Below are 6,245 nucleotides of genomic sequence, written 5' to 3'. Positions count from 1 at the left end.
TACTTGCAATTTCTGTTGCCGGTATTGTGGCCCCCGATGCATATGATGCACTTGGGGGTGCTTGTAGGCTGCGCCTCTTCCGGCATGGGTGGATGCTCACCACCACAACGGCGACATAGGTTCCGGCGAGGTAACGGGCACACATCTGTCCGATGACCCGTCTTCCGGCAGTTATAACATGCCTCCACACGGTCGTAAAAGGGAAAAAGTCGAAGGTCACTCACCAAGTACCGGATCCACCTTGGTAGCTCCCTTTCTGCTATCGTGACGATCATGTGTCTTGACTTGCCCAGCCGGCGTCCGCCGACCACGTTGAGGTTGGGGTTGCGTTTCCGGAACTCGTCAAAAATTTCCGCGTCCGTTTCGTAGCTGTATGCATTGAAGACGATTCCTCTCCTTGAGTCGTCTGGCGGTGGAACGTACGCATTCATCTCGTACGTGTTCTCTCCGACGCTGAGGCTCTTCAGCGCTGCATAGGTTCGGGCTCGCGCCTCGTCCGGCGTGCTTATGCGCTCTAAGAAAAAATGACTACCCTGGGTGGTCAAATGGCGCTTTGGAGGCTTTGACTAACCCAAAAACCGAGTTTTACGACCCCAAACCGCTGTGGAATGACCGCCTTTCTGCAGGTGACGACATGGGTGTGGTCACTTTCGAATCCGATGCTCACGTGCAGGCAGAATTATAAGTGGAGAGAATTTGAAAAAGACTGAAAAATAAAAGTCTCTCCAACCTGCACGTGCACGTGCACGTGCAGGCAACCTGCACGTGCAGGCAGTCGTAAATGATATTGGTAACTTGGATAACTACTGGAAGACTATAAATGATATGCTTCCTTAGCTTTCGTGATCTTTTAAGATCCGCCAAGATCACATATGCTGTGCAATTCGCGTAAATTGGTGGAATAAACATTTTGTCAGCGCGCGCAGCAACACTGGTCTCGACAGCCGTGGACCGTGGTGGGGTGTAGCGTGTAGCTGTGGCACCATAACAACAAACGGCGTGGGTGTTTGCCGAACTGAGGTGAGGATATCTTTCTGCCCTATTTTATTGCAAAGAATATTAAAAAAAATGATTCGTTGTATATCTGATCGTGTTGAACCATTGAACACTGGGACCGAGGATCGGCAGGGTAAACATGCTCAGAGGTATGTGACTGTGTCGCCCGTACTGTTTTCATCAACCTCGGACTGGTTGAATGTCTGAGCTGGACCCGTCGTGGTTGTGATCTCCTGGCTGTTCGTACGTAGTGCGCGAACTTTCCAATTCAGTAGCAGGTTGAGATTCAGTGACAGCGTAGTAATTGGCTTTTACTATACTCTGTTTCACCTTATGATGTACCGCAGGAAAGGCTACAAGCGCGAGCTCTTTGCTCTGGGGCACATCTCGGCGGCACACGGTCTCGTGAATTAAGAGCAGCTGCCAACGCTATGAGCTCGCGCTTCTAGCCTTCGCTGCGGTACAACATAAGGTGAAACGAAGTTTAGATTGTTGTGTCGTCGCGAGCGGTATTTGTGCTTTTACGAGCGCCAGCGCGAGCCCGAACTTACGCCTCTTTCACCGTTTGCGTTCTTCCGGTTTGATGTTCTGCTCTATCATTTATCAAACCTAAATCTAAAGGTCAATAACCTCTGCCTCGTCACCCATCAGGACACCCCATAGCGCTGCCGCTCTACCGGCCCTTCCTGGATGTCTCCTGCTGCGAAGTAGCAGCCGGATCGTCGATTCTCCATCATCGTCGCCTCTCCACCAGAGGATCACTACATTTTGGTCCGCAGCTACCACTATATTTCGGCGCGTCAGCTACCGCTATATTTTGGTGTGTTGGCCGAGCCTGTCAGCGCGTCCCGTTTTTTTTCGACTGTTTAACTTTTTTCTGGGCACAAAAAGAGCCCCCGCGGTTTTCCACAACGTTCTTGCGCTCGTGCTCGTTCAATTTTTTTTTTTTTTTTTAAGGGCAGTATATAAGCTTTTGAGGTTCTTTGCAGTGTTCCAACACTTGTGTTCTTTCAGTTCTTTTAGCACAGTAAATAAGCACCTGATGTTCTTCACAGTGTTCCAACGCCCGTAATTGTTCAGTTTACCAGTCTGCCTTGCAAGACGTGGCCATTCAAACCTTCTGATCTTTTCCCCTTGGCCGATCGCTCTGCTGTACCCGGTTTTGGACTTTACGAAATTTCATTGCATTGAGACATGCTGCCCTATACTCCGTTCACCCCTAAGCTGAGACAGAGCCATGTATGTAGAAAGTTTGGCCATTCGTTGGGAAGTATGGGAGACAAATGAGGAAGTGCCATTGGCCGAAAGCAGGCTGGACGTGTTCCAGGGCGTCTTTACAAATTCGAATGTGGCCAATCAGAAGCCGGAAATAATACCCAGGCGGTGGTTGCGGGAAACAAAATTCATAAGTGCGTTGGAGTAACTCTCGGTGACTGAAAATGTGGTGCATGTGATGTTTCAATCACGGTCATCCGAAATTATGGTGAAAGAGGGCGACTGGCGGAACGATCGACATATTCGTGCGCCGAAGGCCGGGAATCTACCGTCTGAGCGGTCACACTCTCCCCAAGCAAAACAGAGTTGAGCGGCACATTTGTTTCTTACATCTTTCTGCATGATCATGATTGTAACCAGACTTGTACACGTTACTGAAAAATAGTAAGGAATTACAGTTACAGTTACTCAAGGTTAAATTGTAATTTTTTACAATTACAATTACCCTCCCTCAAAAGTAAGTGACCGTTACCCCAAATGTAATCCGTTACTTTCGTGGCGTTACTTTCAACAATATTTTCCTCAATTAAGAAACAAAGGGAAGAAGGTTATTCAAGTTCTTCATGTTGCCACCTGTTCCATTCATTGACCTTGAGTATTTTGAGTAGCAGCTAACTGTCGAAAGTCTCGTCAAACATGTTGCGTTATTTCTTACCGAAGATGTCGACTGCTACGCTGATCACCATTAATGGATTTCGGAGCGTTGTCTGTTGTCGTGACATTATGAAAATGGTCGTAGTCACTATAACCGAGAAAGACATTGTTAATTCTTGTCTGTGCACTTACCGCCTCGAGTTTCTCGAAAAGGCACACAATCACTTGGTGTCCTCCCCCCCCCCGTCTTGCATCGCAAAGAAAAAACAATTGAACTAAAAAAAAAAACGGATATAACTTGCCCTCCCTCCCTTCTTTTTTTTCTTTTTTTTTTGTAGAAATGCATTTTTGGATTGTTTGACATTGTTGTTAGGGCCTAAAAAATAGATCCAGGGGCTTGGTGTTGCAAGAAAAATGGCTCTGCAGAACTGAAGAGTGCCAGCCTCCCTTTGCGCTGGTCAATTCGCGTGACAGTGTCACTGCGCTCGACTTTACCAAAATAAAAACAACCCTTTCTTTAAAGGGGGGGTTGGTCCTGAAAACAAATTGGAACGGATTACAGAGAATCCGTTACAAGGAATCCGTTACGTAAAACATGTAAGGGAATTACTTTAAAATTACTCTAGAAAAATGTAATTATTCCGTTACTAAATTACCGATAAATGGAAGGGATTACAAGTAATCTTGTTACTTGTAACGGATTACGTACAAGTCTGATTGTAACATCTTGTGCACCCTATTTTAAACCATAAAGGGTCACTACACTTCACACTTACATGCTTATTAAAACCATACACCAACATATACTTATGGTTAAAACAGTTTCTCGCTACTACCGCTAGGGATTCTTTTAGGCTTCCGGTTGGCCAAGAGAGAATGTCAAGCCCACTTTCTGCTTCTGGTGCACGCCCAGGCTCTGCCTGCGCCTAGCGCTGACCAAACACTCTCTAAACACGGCTCTGAGCTGAGACTGCAGTGGGAACTACTTGTCCGCCGAACTAATCAGCCGCCTCCCTTTCATCACCTGACCCAGTCCTCGGTCTGTGGATATGAGCGGGAGCGTGATCACGTGGCGAAAGAGGGATGTATGACTGGTCCATTGAGGACGTAGCTTTCACCGCAGTTTCAGCTTAGGGGTGAATGGACTATAGTCAGCGCGCAGGATGGCCACCCAGCTCCGGCCTCCCAAGAAGTTGGTGTTTACAAGATGGTCGCTGTCTTCATTGGCCTCTTCGCTCGCAACCGTATGCTGAAGAACCAGCGTGCACCAGCATGCGGCACGAAGCTTTATCGACGGCTGCCCGTACGCGGACGAGCTAGCATCTCCTCCGTTCTAGACGGGTGCTTTCGGTGAATCGCTGTGCTGTGAAATTAATTGTTTCTCTTTCGATTTTTATTCTAAGAAAACGTTTTTATCATAAATGCCTGTGACCACAACAGCCGCCATTAAGTCAACAATTTCCTCTGATTGCGACTATCTCAAATGTGACAAACTTTCCTCGGATATGAAGTTTTTCCAATATCAATTCTCATTGACCACTTGTGTGTATTAGAAGATAAGTGTTGTGTTCTGGTATTTTTATTATTGTAGTCTCCCTATAGCTACTGTTAAAAAAAATATTAAGAATGGGAGAGCAGTAGTTTTTCATTCTGCTTTGATGGGGTACGGAAGCAACATTTTAGCGCCTACTTCTTTGTTTAGCCATGGTCTGCTTCCTGACAGCAGCTCACAAACAGCAGTCTTTCGTCTATAAATGCAACAAAAGCAATTTTAAAACAAATAAAAAAATGTCCTAATACCACCTGGTAGTTGAGGTCTGAGCTTTGTTGGAATGTCTCACGACACGGGCCCATCAGGAGCCACGCCACGGTGTGGCGTGTCCCATGGAGGCGTGCGGGAGCGAGCGACGCTTGGCGCACGTCTCAGGTCTAGTACACCGTACTTCGGGCATTCCGACTTGTCAGAACTGTAACGCGCTGACAATAAAGCTGGCACCACCTAGTGACGGAGATCGTAATTACTATACCCTTGGCCTCGTATGGGCCCGTGACGTTGCGAGCGTGACGTCACGGGTAAATATCCCGAGATTTGCATGCCGACTCGATGACTGTTTTTGAAGCGCTCGCCAGAATCTGTCGGTTGGAACAAAAAATATAGCTATCTGCTAAAAATACAAGCGTGCCATTATCATTTACGGATATCGTGGATCATATTTCACTTATTTCGAAGTGTTCCGGAAATATTCCAATTTTTGATTCTGTACCCCCTTAATGTCTTTCTTGGGGTTTTGTTTAAAAAAATATAAGGAAAGGAGAATCTAATAATTGGCTTTTACTAGTTTGTTACATCGTCACAGACACTATTTGCACTATTTTGAGTGCAAATTCGAGTCCGAGCTTGCACCTCTTTGCCATTCTTGTTCTTCAGTTCTGATGTTCTGCTCTATAATTAAAGAAATCTAAACCTAAAAGTCAATCACCTCTGCTTTGTCGCTGGCAGGGTTTGCGCTGACTGTGAACCCCGCCACTACTCGTCTCCCATCAGGGTACCCCATCACCTGGCCGCTCTACCAGCACTTTTTGGATGTCTCCTGCTGCCGAGGAGCAGCCTGATAATTGAACCACCGAACCTCCAACATTGTTGCCTCTCCGTCAAAAAACTACTACAGGTAGGCTGGCCCACTTGTGGGGAAGCTGTGTCCAGAGCTGATCTGCCTGGTGTTGGTGCTGTCCTCTTGAGGTGCCTACTGTTGTCATTCGTATACCATCATGTGAGCAGACAACTTCAGGAATCCACCATAGGCCTAAACTGCGCGCCCACACAGTCTGTCTCACACGAAAAGGATGGTTGCCTCCCATTTGCGGGGACGAGTCCAAATTTATATAGACAAAAATCAATCGGGGATCTGATTTGGTAGCCAAATAACAGTTAAGAAGAATACTTCCTATCTTTTGCTGAGGTTCTGCAGCAGTGGAACTTCAACAAGAGCGGGGAAGTGCTTGCAAGCCTGGTTCCAAGACTGTGATGTTGAGCGTCATAAATTCCCCCTTGTCTCCACATATCGCATGCTCGGATAACCCGATGAACTGTAAGTGATACAAAGGGGTGGTGGGGTGATGTACATGACTGTTGTAAAAACTGTTTGAAAACAGTACTATTAATCTCGGTTCGTTGTCGTCAAACACAAGTGTCCTTGGCTGTCCAGATCGGTCAAAGATGTCGCACTGGGCTTCCACTGTGGTCTCGGTCGATGCTTCTGTCTGCTTTGTGTCCACGTAACTCTCTAGCTGTACGGCATAATATAAGCCATGTTCAGCGTTGCTTGGTATCCAATCAGCTGACCTGAACCTGCACCAGGGGCATTTAACAGGACTGGGCA

Source organism: Ixodes scapularis, unplaced genomic scaffold (assembly GCF_016920785.2).
Source record: "Ixodes scapularis isolate PalLabHiFi unplaced genomic scaffold, ASM1692078v2 PGA_scaffold3__209_contigs__length_174095766, whole genome shotgun sequence".
Classification (NCBI taxonomy): Eukaryota; Metazoa; Arthropoda; class Arachnida; order Ixodida; family Ixodidae; genus Ixodes; species Ixodes scapularis.
This window is presented reverse-complemented; position numbering follows the sequence as displayed.